This window comes from Pimephales promelas, chromosome 3, assembly GCF_988280905.1.
Source record: "Pimephales promelas chromosome 3, fPimPro1.hap1.1, whole genome shotgun sequence".
NCBI classification, from domain to species: domain Eukaryota; kingdom Metazoa; phylum Chordata; class Actinopteri; order Cypriniformes; family Leuciscidae; genus Pimephales; species Pimephales promelas.
The window spans coordinates 48369421-48387540 of record NC_142771.1 but is presented as its reverse complement, the minus strand read 5'-3'; the positions used below and the strand labels follow the sequence as shown (position 1 = coordinate 48387540).

Sequence of the window (18120 nt, the reverse complement as noted above, 5' to 3'; positions counted from 1 at the left end):
CTGTGTCCATATTCAGTCATGTGACCATCATCACTGCTACACTTCCACTAGATGAAGCGCCATCACTAAAGTAAGATCATGAATCATGAGTGTGTTCAGAAAGTATCAGGACTGATTGTGAATCTCTAATCAGAGTTCATGGTGTCACTCCATCTATCATGAAGCCTCATGTGTGTCTGAAATCATCAGATGGAGAAGAAACAGGCTGTTAAAGATGGACACATATTAGAGCTTGTTCACGTTTCATGAGATTCAGAACCAGTCCAGATACTTTTATAACACACCTTGAATATGAAAACATGCAAAACACAACTTTGAGATCTTCATTGTCACACTTTCTATTGACTTTGGCTCTAATATTCAATAAAGTCATTATTTGAACAGATTCTCACTGAAGATTGAAGTGTGAAGCTGCAGGTTTTTCTGTCAATCATGATGATTGATCTGCATATGAAGAACAGAAGCATCATTATGACAAACTCCATAACATCATCATCCATGATCAAAGAGGTCAAAGGTGGAAACCTCAGAGGTCACAGCTCATCCCATATATTTCTTTAAACAGTGTTATATCAGAAAGCATTTAGTCAAATCTGAATGAGTGAGTGTTGAGAAGAGCTGAGGATCTTCTAATATCAGTGTGTTGAAGTGTTGTTTCTCTCTCTCTGCTGGAGTGTGTGTTCACTCGAGTGGAATAGAGGTTTTTGTACGAGTGTTTCATTAGATTGAATCACTGTGGTAAACATTCGGTGGAGGAACTAAACTGGTGATCAGTAAGTCTGTCCATTTAATCACATAATAAAAATATAATTTAGATTTCAGAAAGTGTTTTACAGTTGAAACAAGAACAACATTTATTAATAATAAATTAATAAATGGTTATATTGATGATTAGATGTTGGGGTAAAACTTTACTTCAAGCCTTAATGTACGATACATTATAAAGGTTTTCATAATGTGTGTTATAATGCAGTATATATTTTCTTAAATAATTGCAACCAAAGTTAAAATGTATTATAATACTTAAAATATCTTGTTAAATCTGAAATTGGTTGTTTGTCATGAGTGTGAAAATGAATAGATAATATTATAATGTGTGAGATCAAACATGCATTATAATGAGTAAAACAATATATAATTAATGCATTAAAAAATACCTTTATAATGCAATATGTATAAAGGCTTTAATTAAAGTGTTACTGATATTTTTGTATAATTATTTAATCTAAAACAATGATATTATTATCAGAATAGCATCTAATCTAATCTAATCTAATCTAATCTACTGCGTCTCACTATGAGTTTATTGAGTTTATTACAGGTTTGTTTCTCCTTCATTTATTTCTACACTGAGTTCATATTTAGTTCATCTTTTATTGTAGAAATCATACATGTAAAAAGAGATTTGACATCAGAATGTAAATGTTGCTCCTTTCTGTAGTTCAGTCAATGATACTGAATCTCTTTTGCTCATGTTGTGCTTATAATTCAGTGCTTTATAATACAAACACAGACGTTGTTTTCTAGTTCTTATACAGTTTTTTCTGAATGCTTAAGCGCTAATCGTGATTCTTGTAGCACAATTTCTAAAACTATTAATACGTATAGCAAAACCACTCACTGAGTTTGCAAAACTGTAGGCACAATTCACTGCACAACACTATTTTTGCAGAACTTTAAACACAACTCACTGCTTACACTCAATTACCAAATTTCCAACACACTTCTAGCAAAATTATACACATGTATGGCTATCATTAACGCTATTTTGCCAACTGTCTGGCTCACTTTCACATTTGAAAACTGTTTTAGAAAATTAGTTCACTTTGCAATCAGCCTAAGCACTATAAATAAGCCACAGGTAAGCTGTCTGTGTGGAGTACAATGGAAGGAGCAGTAAGAGTGAGAATCAGAGGAGGCCGAGGGAGAGGACGTGGAGGTGAAGAAGTTGGAGGAAGGAGCTAGAAGAGGACAAGGAGGCAGAGGGAGAGGATGTGGAGTTGAAGAGCATACCCGATATGTCATCATATGGGACAATGTTAGTCCGCAACTGGTTTACAGACCACACATTTTTCATGGCACTCAACCTCCCTCCATACTCTCCATTCTTACGTAAATCCCATTGAGGAGTTCTGGAAAGTGTACGACCGTCATCCTCATCAACAGGTAGCCCTTTTACAGGCAATGGAGGAGGCATGTGGAGATATTGACCAGGCATCATGTCAGGCCTGGATACGGCATTCAAGGACATATTTTCCCTGGTGCCTTGGACTGGAGGATATTGCATGTGATGTCGACGTAATTTTGCAGCCGAACCCAGAAAGACGACATGATGTAGGCTGATTTTTTTTTTTTTTTTTTTTTTTTTTTTGTAAAATTACTATTTTGTGTTCTGACTTTGTCTTTGTTTTTATGAGTGTGAATAAACACCAATACTTGAAGTTTGTATCCTTGTATGTTTACATGACACTATGACAAAAGTATGACCTCAAATTGACATCTGTACACAGAGACAGCAAAAGCCAGATGTGTTTTGTATTCATACCATCAGTGTGTAGTTGGCACATTGTGTGCTTAGTATTTGATGGCTTGTGTTTACTGTTTGATACGAAAACACAATTTTTCCGAAGGTGTGAAGAGTTACAGTTTTTGCCCATTGCTTGAACACTATAGAACCATGCTTAGACTAAAGTAACACAACTTGAAGCTTTTTTTTACCATGCCTCAAACACATGTACCCATACTTTAAACAAAAGCGTTGCTTTGCACTCTAGTTGCAATTCTCCAACACACTTACTCCTTTATGCAACACACTTGGTCCTTCATACTACACTCTATTTCATACATAAGACACTTTGTTCAAAAATGAAATCTCAGGGTGCCATTTGGAAAACACATGTATTCAAAATACAAAACACATTGGGTTATTGCAACCACTCAAATACACATCCGAAAGCACTTAATTGCAAAACTGAACACCAATCAGCCAGCTACAAAAAGCCCTCAGTTTAGCCATTTGAAGAACTTTGCAAGCATGGATAGAGGGAGGGAGGGCAAGAGGAAGAGGAGGAGGAGGAGGTCAAGGTCAAAGAGGCCATGCACGGACTCTGATGATATACTGTAAGAGCAACTTTGGTGGACCACGTAAACAACCATGGCCTGACGATGAGGGAGGCTGGGCAGAGAGTCCAGCCACATTTACATAAGGCGCTTCACAGTGACATCTATAATAAGAACATTCCGACTAGAAAACAGGTATGTCTTCACCTTTCTACCTTCTACTCCACTCAGATGGTATTTACAGCACTATAGTGTATATCACATCAATGACTAGAAGACCTTTTGGGAGAGGACGCCAACGCCTGTTCACACAACAGAAGGAACTCACCGTTGTGGACCTAGTGAGGGCAGACAATGCCATCCGTCTCCACCAGAAAATACTTGCTGACAGAACAGTGTTCAACAACATAAACCATGTAAGGATCACCAACATCAGACGCATCTTGGGAAAACACAGCATCACCATGAAGCAGCTCTACAGAGCCCCATTTGAGAGGAACAGTGACAGGGTCAAAGGACTTCGAGCTGAATATATATGGGTAAGTGTAACTGTCGTTTACATGTACAATGCAGTAATGGTGAAATCCAGTACCAGCTGAATATGCACCATATCAGGACCACATGGATCTATTTGGAGAGCTTCACAGGTACCTGTGATGGGGTGAGGGTTCTGTATGGGTGTTACTATAGTGCAGCAATATGCTCTATACTGCATGCAACAACCAACATATACTCACATTTCTAGATGCTCTCCATAATGTATGTATACTGTAATATATATAGTGTTTTTTTCTATTACAGTATTACTGTATTATATATATATATTTTGCTTTATCTGAATTTATCTTACTGCAATGTACAGTGCTGCAATGTACAATATTGAGAAGGCCTGTTTGCTTTTTTGGTTGTTTGAAAATGTTCCTCCTGAAAATATGCCTTCTGAATAAACAGTCAAAATCAAAGACTGCAGTGTTTTATATAAAGTAGACTAGTGTGTTCCCTCTGATCTTAAAGTGTTAGCATATGGTGCAAGTATGTGTCATTTTGTCATCAGAGTTACATTTTGACAAAGGAATGTTAGGTTTTGATCGTAGAGTTTCAATTTGACACAGATGTCAATGGTATATTTTCCAGTGTTGTGTCATGTTTACTTGTGTGTAGAGTTTTGGCACAATGAGCGAAATTTTGCAAAATGTGTTCAAGCAATAGGCAAAAACTGTAATCTAGCTGTGTTTGCTTTTGCAAGAGAACTACAATGTTTTGATAATTGGGTGAAAGGTTTTCTTATTTGTGTGTAGAGTTTTGCAAAACTAGCCAATAGTTACAAAAAATGTGCTTAAGCAATCAGAAAAAACTGTAAGTTATATACATTTCTTTTTATGTGAGCTTGAGTCAAACTTTTACATTGAGTTTTTTATTTGTTGAATATCTCACTTGAGTACAAACTAACTTTATTTTGGGATTTCCAATTAAATTGAATTAAAGCAGTCTGTGTATTACAATGTTTAGTTTGATTCATGCAGTGTGTGTGTGTGTGTGTGTGTGCGTGTGTGTGTGTTTGTTTTTGTGGTTTACGAGGACATTTGACCTGAATACGCACCGGCACTATGGGGACATTTGGGTTTACGAGGACAGAGGCCATGTCCTCATAATTCCGACAGTGTAAACGCCATCTACGATGTCCCAGATGCTCCCTCTCAAAGTTTGGCGCCATGTCTTTATATACCACAAAACCCTGAAATTTTACCATACACAGTGTATCCCTGATTTCGCGAGTGTCGCCCCTGTAGCCAGGTCCCGGTATTACACCCGCGTCATCAAAAATTTGCATGTTTTACACAAGTGTATGCTTCGAGGCCTGTGATTGGACAGATCGGTACCGGTAGGCGGGAAATTGCGAAAACACAATGGCGCCGGTGGGCGGAGCTTCATTCAGCGTCAGCATAGTCTTTATAACAAGCAACTTAATGCAAAATAATTATTATTTAAGTATTTTTGCCTGTAATTTATTAATTGTGGATTAATTGTATGATAAATAAATGAATAAAACCCTGTTTATATCATGATAAGTTAGACGTAACTTAATCAGGTCACGGTCGTCACGGTCACTTCCTGTTTGAACGAGAGACAAACTCTGGACCTGAAAGGACCGAAAGGACATATCTGGACCCGATGAAAGCAACTGTTATGTGTTAGGTAAGTTATAATGTTGTTTAATTGCTTCTCTAATAGCACCTGGGTCTGTTTGGCTTGTTTGTGATGTCCTGTAGGCTCTTTGCTGCTCGTTTTACAGTTAGAAAGCAGCTAGCGCGTGATGCTAACGGAGCTAGCGGACTTTTAAGTTAGTGATTCTGTTTACAGACTGACATGAGGGAATCAGCGATGCTTGTGTCATTTTAAACTCGTTTTAGATTGAACTTTAATTGTAACTGCTACCTTTAATGATCACATAAAATAGTCTAGCCTTCATAATAACGCGTTGTCATGACTACAGTCTGTGTTTTTTACCCAGTACAGTATATTACTACAGTTATGCTTACATTAAGAAACATGTGCTCTTATCACTCCTGACTATAATTCAATATACTCTGAATATTAATATAACTGTCAGTCTGATTAAGTCTTATTAATACTGTTACTATTGCCTGTAATTTATCAATTGTGAATGCAATTTATTAAATGAATAGTTATGTTCAATTAACATATTCCTTAAATATCATATAATAAAGTATTCAAATAACTTGAATGCCGTTTACCATAATTTATCGATTTATTTAAAACAAACTTGTTGAATAATATGTCAATAGGTCAGGATTACTCCAGGGCAGATTCAGCCATCATTATAAAGCTGAATTCAGTGTTTCCATGCTTAAGTGACACTGTTTAATAAAGCTGTGTCAGGTACATGATATGTTATTTACAGTTACTTGTTTTATTATTAAAGGTTAAAAATGACCCAATGTAATAGACAGGCACGATATTGCAAAAAACTGATATTGCAATATTTGTTGTTGTTTTTTTCTACAATACATAATGCAACATATAAAAAGCAATTTCTACAAATGACTTAAATAGCTCTATTTGGCAATAATGAATCATTCTAGAATGATTGGCGTGATTTTGTTGGGGTTTGTATCTGTATAGAAAAAAATAAGCATAGATAAAAAAAATGTAACAAGGATGTGAAATAATCAGTGGCTCATATTTTCCAGGTAAGTCTAGCAACATTTAGGTACTGAAATTGAGTAAATAACTGTAAAATAACACTGCATCATCTTTAGGTTATGCATGTATAGCCTGACTTCACATATGCCTAATACTGCAGTGTCACTAGACTCACTACCACAGATAGGTATGAATGATAAAGCAATATATTGTGCAGCCCTACAGATTAATGTTCAGGGCTTTAGTGCATCACATTACATGCGTGTTCATTACAGTATGTCAGGTTGTGTGTAGCTTTACACCTGGTTTATGAGGACACCGTTTTATGAGGACATCATAAGAACATGTTCCTGATGTTTGACTTGACTGGAGAATCTGTGTGTGTTGTGTAAGTTTGACAGAATCCTGGTCTATGAGGACACAGTTTTACCAGGACACAAATATGGAATATTAGGATCGATACTGATATACTGACCCATAATTCACAGCTCATTTTGTCAAAAGGTCAGGATTACTCCAGGGCAGATTCAGCCATCATTATGAAGCTGAATTCAGTGTTTCCATGCTGAAGTGACACTGTTTAATAAAGCTGTGTCAGCTACATGATATGTTATTTACAGTGTTGATTTTACTTGTTTTATTATTAAAGGTTAAAAATGACCCTATGTAATAGATCGGCACGATATTGCAAAAAACTGATATTGCAATATTTGTTTTTTCTACAATATACGTATAATGCAATATAAAAAGCAATTTCTACAAATTACTTAAATAGCTCTATTTGGAGATAATTAATCATTCTAGAATGATTGGCGTGATTTTGTTGGGGTTTGTATCTGTATAGAAAATAATAAATGGAAAGCATAGATAAAAAAAATGTAACAAAGATGTGAAATAATCAGTGGCTCATATTTTCCAGGTGAGTCTAACAACATTTAGGTACTGAAATTGAGTAAATAACTGTAAAATAACACTGCATCATCTTTAGGTTATGCATGTATAGCCTGACTTCACATATGCCTAATACTGCAGTGTCACTAGACTCACTACCACAGATAGGTATGAATGATAAAGCAATATATTGTGCAGCCCTACAGATTAATGTTCAGGGCTTTAGTGCATCACATTACATGCGTGTTCATTACAGTATGTCAGGTTGTGTGTAGCTTTACACCTGGTTTATGAGGACACCGTTTTATGAGGACATCATAAGAACATGTTCCTGATGTTTGACTTGACTGGAGAATCTGTGTGTGTTGTGTAAGTTTGACAGAATCCTGGTCTATGAGGACACAGTTTTACCAGGACACACATATGGAATAGTAGGATTGATACTGATATACTGACCCATAATTCACAGCTCATTTTGGCGAATACCAATATCAAAAACTATTTGTGCTTGTTAGATTAAATGTAATCATTGAAGAAGTTAAAAAATAGTAACCTCTGTTGAAATTGGCTTTCAATAAGTAATAATAAAATTTGTACTTGTTTGTCTTTATATATATATATATATATATATATATATATATATATTATTTGCTCTTCTTTCTTTTTTTCAGATGATAACTGATAAGACCATGTTAATGTAATAATTGAGTTATTCCTTAAAGAATAGAACAGATTTCAGTTCCTCAGAAACAGATTGTTATCAGTCACTGAATTATGATTGTGTGTATAAGAAGTGAGTCATGATCACGTACTGTATTTCTAGCACAGGCGCAATGTCTCGTATTATATCACTCTCATACATAAACATACTTAAACTCAGGGTGCCATCCAAATGTTTCTAGTTACCAGTGTCCTGGTAAAACTACTGTCCTCATAGACCAGACTTCTGTCAAACTTACACAACACACTGAGATTCTCCAGTCAAGTCAAACATCAGGAACATCTCATCTCATCTTATGATGTCCTCATAAAAAAATGGTGTAAGACACGTGACATTCTTTAATGAAAACACTTGTAATGTGATGCATAAAATCCATTAAAATTACCTTGGCTAACATTTAAATATTGAAATGTTTTGTAATCTTGTATATTATCTCAAATCAATATTTCATGTGGAAATAAGTATTGATAGGTAGCTGTGTATCGGGACCCTGATTATTAATAACTGGCTGACTACATTGTCCTTATATATTATTTATGATTTTTTTAAACTCTTAGGTGAAGTGTTCTGTATGTAACGCTTTATTTAATATTTTCAGATGAGCCATAAGACCCAGTTGTCCTCAGGCAGTGATGATTATGTGCTCTGACTCTGGGACTGCACGAGGTAAGTGAGAGTTGTGCTGGAAGAGAATGAGCAAACGAAGCAGACACATTGTGAGATCTAGTGTTCACATATTTACACCAGTGTTTCATGTCTACTTTTATGTTTTGTAGACTCCCAGTGAGGTTGATCGCTCCACTCTCGAAATCAACACTCGAAATCAAGTCGGAGATGAACAGAAGGTATTCTTTTTTTCTTTTTTCTTTTTGGAAATCAAATTAGGGATACACAGATATGAACATTTGGGCCGAGTTCGATAACTGATCATTCTTTATATTTGAAAGCCGAGATCTGATATATTGGCAAATTGTATATACTTTGAAAGGCCTAATTACAAAAACGAAAAGATCATCATTAAAAGCCAATGTCCCAAACACTTCAACATGAAACAAACAAATACAGTACAGTAGCCTAGTTTGAACCAGTGTGGAATTAATTAACTTTAAAATTAATTTTACATTCATATTTCCATTCACTTTCTTGAAAAAAATGGCAACAATAAGGTTTAATCTTGTTAGTATTAGTTAACATTAACTAACAATGAACAATAGTTCTACAGGATTTATTAATCTTTCTTAAAGAGCCATTAAACCCCAAACCAAATTTTCTGAGATTTTAACAGAGGTATGTGTGTTGAACACCATTGAAGACAATGTTAGCATCTGTTAGATTTAATAGTTGGGTTAAAATGGTTAAATTTGAGGGGTATTTTTCCGCTTTATTCGTCTTCCGGTTTTAAAATCTTCATCGTGGCAGTGCAGTGTTAGTGCGTTGATGACGGAGAAACATCTCCGAGTGTTGTTCTTTGCTCGGGTTTTAACAAAAAGGAAACGTTCAAATCGCTTAAAACCATAGACGGTAAAAGAAATGGACACAGTGACCCCAAGAGATTTCAACAGAGAAAACTGAAGCCCTTTAGAAGCATCACTTCCTGATGGCTGAACGACTGCGCAGGCTCAAACTGAGCTTGACGACGGAGATGAGACTTGAGTAACCTAGTAGCGGTGCAAAGAGAAATCTGAATCATTCCCTTCCGAATCTTGCAGAGCTGGAGAGCGCGAGTAAGAGCTGTCCATGAGCTCGCAGCAGGAGCAACTCTACAGCTCTCTATGGGCTTCTCCCTTGACTTTATGCCTCCACGTCCCCCCGAATGCTGAGCTTCTCCTCCACTCTATATGGTAATTGCTCTAGTGTGCGACAGAGTCTCGTGACGCAATCGTTAGCCTATTTTTACAAAAACAGCTTCTAAATCGGCCATAACGTAAGATACAAAGTAATGGGGCCTTTTATACATTGTCATGTTTCTTTAGTAGGGTTTGGTATCGTTTGGGTTTTATCCGATACCAGTACGTACTCAGTATTTTTTAAACGGTTCCGGTGCCTAAACGGTTCTTGAAACGGTACTCAAGAAAAGGAAACCGCACACACTTTGTCAAAAAAATAATATCCCTTTATTTACAGGGCCAAACTAGACACAATATTAACTTACAATATAAACAAGTAACATAGGTTAATAATAAATAAACCAATATAAAATAAAAAAATCATATTTACATAATATCAAATAAAACAATATTAAAACAAACAATATAATTATACTGGAGATTAATAGAGATTACTACCAGGGTAATATAATATCGATATGGCTACAGGTTCCCATGTTTTGTCTGCTTTAACTAGTCATGTAAGTTATCTGGTCATTTACTAGTTAAGCTCTTAGCCAGTTTTATATTTCGTTCCCACTGCATATGAACATGTCAGCGCTGCTGACAAGCTTCTATAGATATCTGAGGAGCAGAGCATGCGCGCACTAATATAATATGACGACGTGAGCGTCAAGGCAGTGCGAATGGTGATTCTACAGTATATGGGCTTAAGTTCAGACAATCGTTCTGACGCGTAATTTTACACGTAAAATGCAGCCAAACCTTGCAGCGTTTTGTCTTTGGCATCTTCAATAATATCCTCGCTATCGGCAGACGTTCCGGTAGTCTCCCGCATATTGATAACGGCTCCTGGATGATCGCAAATTAGTTCAACTCTCCCAGAATCTAGAGCGAGCGAGCAAAAGCGCGTGCGAGACAGATCAGACAGTGCTTCAATTAACCGTATAAAACGCGCATGTTGGAGAGGGAGAGGGAGACAGCGAGAGACTGCGTGTGTGCGCCTCATGCCATAGACTTAGGCATCGAAATCAGGCACCGAAATTTTCATTCTAATTCGGTTTGGTTACTACCCAACCCTTTTCTTTAGAAATAAATAATGGACAAATGGAGTCTTTGGATATCTCCGATGTAAAGTTATTCGCTGACACCAAAATGATTGGGAGTCAATGTAAGCCAACGTTTCTGATAAGTTCCTCGATTTTGACCGATTAGAAATGGGCTTGAATGAGGTCTATGCCAGACTTACTTGCAGAGTAAATCTAAATTTGCCGGAAGTTGTCTGGGTTTGCCAAGTCCACTCCGCACACACAATAAGGGAATGATTTTACTCAAACCATATTGTTGATAAATGATACAGGAACAAAAAAAAGTACTAGTTATGAATAATAACGCATCAGTGTTTTCTAAACATATAGAACTTTTTAATATTAAACATTTGAATATTACAGTAAACATCTTTAATATTTCTGTTTCAAATAACGTTGTGTTTGAGCTGTGCTAAAGCTTAAGAGCTGAAGGAACACCCATAAACTGAAGCTTTATTAGATGGTTTTAGCTCAACGGAACACAGCCTATATATGATTAATTAGATATTTATACAAAATCATGCAGACATTAACTTGAGAAAAGTTACATAGTGAAACTCCTGTTGTGGATGAAACAGCAGCTAAACCCAAAGAATTCACAAAGTTTTTAATGCAGTAGTTTGCTCATTATAATGTTATGTATATGACAGTCCCAATCATAGTTATTATTGTTCTGCTTTGCTGTTTGAGCGCATGTGCTAAAGGAGATGATCACCGCTAGGCCTACAGTGAAGCGCTTTACTGCAGCCATCATTTACTCAGCCAAATGATTTCTATATGAGATAAAGTATATATATATATATATATATATATATATATATATAACCAAATTAAAGAGATCACAGATTTGTGATTCAAACTGTTCACAACCATCATAGGGAACAGCGCACATCTGAAGCTGAAGGACATAATCCATTATTCATCAGTGTTAATCAACCTAATTTTCCTATTGAATTGACAACGATAACATTAAAAATGTATTTTCCAATACTGATATGGAGTCCTATATATCATGCATCTCTGATTGGTTATGACCATATATCTATAGGGTTTTAACTATATACAGTTTAACTCCTCACAGTTGTGTATATACATGATCACAACTTACGTATGTCACCCTGTTTTAAATCTTAAGTCCCTATTCATCTCATTAATTTGATCACTATTAATACTAAGTGGTTTGAAATGTACCATCATGCCTGAATTTGTTTTGGCATGATCAGCCTTCTTTTGCTCAAGTATATCATTGATAATGTGAAATTGTTTTAATCTTATGTTTTATGACCGTGATCAGTCAGTGTTGATGGAGTCAAGTATCTGTGCTGCTTCATTTGGAGAATCTCTGAGTCCTTTGTCTTTAGTAGAATGTTAATTTTTTCTTTCTTTACCTTGCTTTCAGATGAGCCCTGAGAAGTACCATATCAGATCATCATTGGAGGGTCAAGAGTCAAGACTGTGTTGACATGGTAATAAAAAGAGCATTGCATCATTTTAGAAATTGCTAGTCTAGTAAGATCTTTATCACATCATATTTTTTTTTTACACCTGAGGCCTGTACCATGATGCTGATCATCAACTTTCTCTGTCAACTCAGGCTTTGATCCTGAGTTTAGGTGTGACATCAGTAGCCAACAGCCAATCACATGCTGAGAAAGAGAAACTCATTCAAAACTGAAATTCATTTCTCGCAAGAGAAGCAGCACAATTCACTTATTAAATAGAAATATTAAAATATTAAGAATTTAAACAAATTTACACAACAAGAAGAAAATATCTGTCTATGAAAGAGGACAACTAAAAGAAAAAGACTTGTCACTGTATATCAGTGCAAGTAAAAGTTGTGAAGTTTTATAGCTTCATATTTTTATAGCTATAGCATTTTATAGCTTTATCTATTGATTCTAAAGTATATTTATATTACCTTTTATATATTTATTTATTCATTTAAAATCTGCATTGTAGTTGATGAACTAAAATTGTACATGTGTGATAGATTAAGGGAATAATAATTTCTAAATCATACAAATGTATTATTCTAAATAAACATTACTAAAAATTACTAAAAGACTTTCATGGTGCCTTAAACCCAGGGTTGGCGGAAAGTAAACTGAAACATAGCTGGCTAGCCACCTAAACCAGCTTCATGGTAAAGGCCCCGGGTCATTTCATTGTCAAAACAATTCCATTTACACCTGGCCACATAAATGTGTTCACAAAACGGATATAAATCCGAATCTTCAAATCCCACGCTATATCAGATTTAAAGGTGTTCACGTCATTGAAAGCAACCACTATGAGCAGAATTTTATGTATCGTCAGCTAATTTTAAGATCAATAGAGAGAGAGTAACATCTGCACTGGTAAAATCATCAAGATGACTCTGTTGATCATCTGCGACTTTAGTTTTCAATTGGTATTTTGCGCATCAGAATGCTGAAGAGATACTCAGCTACTCATCTGTAGTGATGCGTGTTGCAGAAGCACTGTCATATCTCACTATAACATGTCATTATAGCCTCTTAACTGTTTATTATTTGGCATTTTTTCGGAGTCAAATTTATACAGTGTTACCATTTATTACCTTTACTCTAGTGACCCACCACAGTTTGATCCAAATGAACCAAAAATATTTGTCTGTGTTTATTTTATATTATATCATATTTCTTTTAAATATTATTTATTTTTGGCAAAGCATCTCTCAAACAAACTAAAATCAAAAGTACAACATGGCTTATAGCGCCCTTATCAAATGGCAAAAGTCGATAATTAAGTAAGTGCTGAAGAGCACACTTTACTCGCTCGATCAGCTCATGATCTGACTTTTTCCACGCCCCGTTTTTCTCAGGGAATGAATGCAGTGAACTCCATCTCTGCTTTGTGACTTGAGTTTAACATGCATTTGGCACGCAACCAGCACCAGTTACACTATTTTCACATTCGCATTATATCCACATTTTTTGTGGTAATAAGATTTTGTAATAAGATGCGTTTATAAACCTGTTTTCACTGAAACTGCAGGTTTCTGCCAGTATAACAGCTTAAGTGACAAAATTAAGAAAGTATTATAACCTCCTATTGTAAAATAATATACGCATTATATAATATTAATTTTTCATTGACAGTTTTAGAATATTACGGTCTTAGCGATAATTCGAATAATAGGCATCTTAGTGAAGTATTATAGTTTTTATTAATATTATTATTATTAAACGGCGTAATTTTTCATGTTTCGTAAATGACATCTGAATACAGGTTAAACTGAAGATGTTCTTGTTTTAAATGTCTCTTTTTCTCTTAGATGAGATCAGTGTGACGGATTCTGCTGCCAGTGATCCTGATGGAAGCGGTTCTGGAGGAGATGTTCCTGCTGGAGCTGCAGCGTCTCTAGTTATGTTGGTATGTGTCAACTAATGCTGGGTACACACCAAAATAATTTTTATATCTTATAAGATTTTCAAAATGTGATAAGATTTTCCAAAAATCCTAGATTTAACCATTTTGCTCCTATAGTTTTGCTCCACACACGAACAGGTTTTTAACCAGAGTCTCGACTGTGAGCACAAAATCTCGCAAGAGTTCAGAATACAGTATACAGAATACAGAATAGTTTTTGGAAAGGTTTTACATAACACGTTGTATAAACATTCGTGCTGTTGCCACAAATCTAGCTGATCCTCCATCTCTGCTGTCCACAACAATTTCACTTTGTGCTGCGCCATGACTGCGTTTGTTATGGGTGTCGAAATTAATCGTTTCTACGATGCATCGTGATGCAGACGAGGACGATTTGGTATCGGTTCAGTAATAGACCATAACCGGTTATAATGCACTGACGCTTTTTTCTGACGTCATTTATCACGTATGTGCTTTGTTGAGGTAGCATACACTGGCAGAGGGAGGCGAGTCCCCCCGAGTGCGAGTCAATAAAAATGCTCCAACTACTTTAAAAGCCTACATCTGGCCACATTTGGCTTTTATGAACAACCCGGTAAGACCTGGAAAAGACACGTGCTGTGTGCGCTCATGTCACGCACAGAGATTATACAGGATGTAATACCACTAACTTGATAAACCAAGTTAGCCGTGTGCATCCGAGCTGTTATTGCGTGCAGATTCACTGCTTTAGAGTAAGATAAGCTCCAATGTCACCCGAATCCACAGCCAAACACACATCATCCACACGCCCTAATAATGCTCTCTAACTTAAATATCCGCACCCAATGGTCAAATTAAAATTATACTGTGTTATGTTGCGTATATAACTGGCTTAATTGTTTTAAGCCAGTTGTACACACTGAAAACAATTATAAACGCAACACTTTTGTTTTTGCCCCCATTTTTCATGAGCTGAACTCAAAGATCTGAGACTTTTTCTATGTACACAAAAGGCCATTTCTCTCAAATATTGTTCATAAATATGTGTTAGTGAGCACTTCTTCTTTGCCGAGATAATCCATCCACCTCACAGGTGTGTTTTAGGCTGACCACAATAAAAGGCCGCTCTATAAGTTTTGAGGGAGCGTGCGATTGGCATGCCGACTGCAGGAATGTCCACCAGAGCTGTTGCCCATGAATTGAATGTTAATTTCTCTACCATTAGCCGTTTCCAAAGGTGTTTCAGAGAATTTTCCAGCACATCCAACCGGCCTCACAACCGCACACCACGTGTAACCACATCAGCCCAGGACCTCCACATCCAGCCTCTTCTCCTACAAGACTGAGACCAGCCAACCGGACTGCTGCTGCAACAAGCGGTTTGCATAGCTGTCAGAAAGTGTCTCAGGGAAGCTCATCCGCATGCTCGTCCTCCTCATCGGGGTCTCGGCTGGACTGCAGTTCATCCTTGTAACCGACTTGAGTGGGCTAATTCTCACATTCGATGCCGTCTGGCACTTTAGAGAGCTGTTCTCTCCACGGATGAATCCCGGTTTTCACTGTACAGGACAGATGGCAGACACCGTGTATGCCGTCGTGTGGATGAGCGGTTTGCTGATGTCAACGTTGTGGATCGAGTGGCCCATGGTGGCGGGAGGGTTATGGAATGGGCAGGCGTATGTTATGGACAATGAACACGGGTGCATTTTATTGATGGCATTTTGAATGCACAGAGAGACCGTGACGAGATCCTGAGGCCCATTGTTGTGTCATGTTGCAGCATGTTAACGCACGGCCCCATGTTCCTGGAAGCTGAAAACATCCCAGTTCTTGCATGGCCAGCATACTCACTGGATATGTGACCCATTGAGCATGTTTGGGATGCTCTGGATCGGCGTTTAAGACGGTGTGTTCCAGGTTCTGCCAATATCCAGCAAGTGGACCAACACTGGACCAACATTACACACTCCACAATCAACAACCTGATCAACTCTATGCGAAAGAGATGTGTTGCACTGCGTGAGGCAAATGGTGGTCACACCAGAGACTGACTGAGGGTTTTTTGACCCCCCAATACAGTAGAACTGCACATTTTAATGTGGCCAGCCTGAGGCACACCTGTGCAATAATCACAGTCTAATAGTCTAATCAGCATCTTGATACGCCACACCTGTGAGGTGGATGGATTATCTCGGCAAAGGAGAAGTGCTCACTAACACTGATTTAGACGATATGTGAACAATATTTGAGAGAAATGGCCTTTTGTGTACATAGAAAAAGTCTTAAATCTTTGAGTTCAGCTCATGAAAAATGGGGGCAAAAACAAATGTGTTGCGTTTATAATTGTTCAGTGTGTGTGTGTGTGTGTGTGTGTATATATATATATAATGCTATAGTGTTTCAGTAGGTAATATCAGATTACATTTCTTAACATTTCTTTTGTCATTAATTGTAATAATCAGTCAATAATCAGTTATCAATAATCAGATATTTGCACTATAGTGTGCACCTTTTCTAGAAGAACATTAATGGAGTTAGTGTTGCACCAACATTGTAATTCTGGCCGATACCAATACGTTGATGATGTTCATGTTGGTCTAAAACTTTAAAAGCATCTGTTTAACACAACATTTCATCTGAATGTCATTTGAAATGTATTTTTTAGATATCAGATGTAAAACCAGTTTTAAGCTCTAGATACAGGTTTGAGTTACATCTGAGTTTCTGATCAGTATATAACTGATTTCTTCCAGGTGTTCAGAAGATGCCCATCGAGAAAACCACTGATGTGCCTCAAGGTACCTGAGGTTTAAATTAAAATATGACCATCTAGTAAGCTTTATCTATGAGAGCTCATGTACTTACAAAGCATGTTGTATTCTGTACAGAGAATGAGAGTGAGGAAGAAATTGAAAACCTTGTGGAAAGGACAAAAAGTGTGCTGGTCAAATGCTGAAGTTACAGCTGCAATTAAACATGTTAAGGCACATATAACCAAAGGAAAACTGGCCACACTGACTGAATGGCAGAAGTGTAAGACCACTGAAGACCCTTTCCGTGGAGTTTCAATCTCTACCTCACTCTCATTCTCAGCGCAGGAGAATACATGCTTTAGTAAGCTCTAAACACACGGGAGCTCATGTACTTACAATGATAGTTATATTAACACTAGACGCTTCTAGAGCTGATGTACAACCCAAGCAAACTTTGTTAAATAATTTTCCTGTAAATCTGCTTTGAAACTTGACTTGACAATTCTGTTTATATTTTCTGGAAATAACAGAGGTAAACCGTCCGTTGTAATTTGGTTTGTTTTGCAAATGTATATATCGCGATATGCATATCGCGACGGCTTGCAATAGCTGGGGTCATGAACAAAAGAAAATCACTCACTGCTGTTTGCTGAATAACTGTATATATGTAATTAATACAGTGAAAACTAAGCAGTGTTTTATTTTCACATTTGATTATTCAGTTTCTGTTGTTAAATAATCCTAATGTAGGATAATCTGAACCCTGTGCTTTAGCATAAGAAGTGTTATTTTAATATCAGTGTACAGTAAAACACTGATGTTCACTTTCAGAAGCTGATGTTTTCTTGTCACAAAAAGAATGTGAAACATGTATGTAAGGTTAAATAATAGATAATTTAAGTTTGTTTTACACACTTTAAACATTACTGTATCGAATATCGCATTATTTAATGAGTTAACGCATATCGCTTTTTTCTTCAATACTGTGCAGCACTAAGCAGCATCTATTGCATGTTGAGTGAGTTAATTTTATACATTTCAAAGCCTGTTTAATGACATCTTTAAAATGTGTCTGCTTCAAAGGGCTGTTTTGTCAATCATTGACCATGTTTTTAAGTTTGTGGATGTGACTTTACACTTAAAATGGCATGACATGATGGAATTACATGGTAAAACTGAAAAAAAACTCAATGTTTATGATGATATTATTGAAGTCATAATTAAAGCACTTGTAAAACACT

The 18120-nt window shown here is 36.6% G+C and overlaps 1 long non-coding RNA gene across 1 annotated transcript; it reads left to right on the top strand.

Moving 5' to 3' along the window:
• Positions 1-4617: 4617 nt before the first annotated feature.
• Positions 4618-16913, top strand: LOC148995106 (uncharacterized). The gene is made up of 6 exons (XR_016155248.1): positions 4618-5256; positions 8436-8503; positions 8614-8682; positions 12151-12217; positions 14050-14147; positions 16880-16913. It is a non-coding gene; the product is annotated as an uncharacterized LOC148995106 (long non-coding RNA).
• The last annotated feature ends 1207 nt before the right edge of the window (positions 16914-18120 follow it).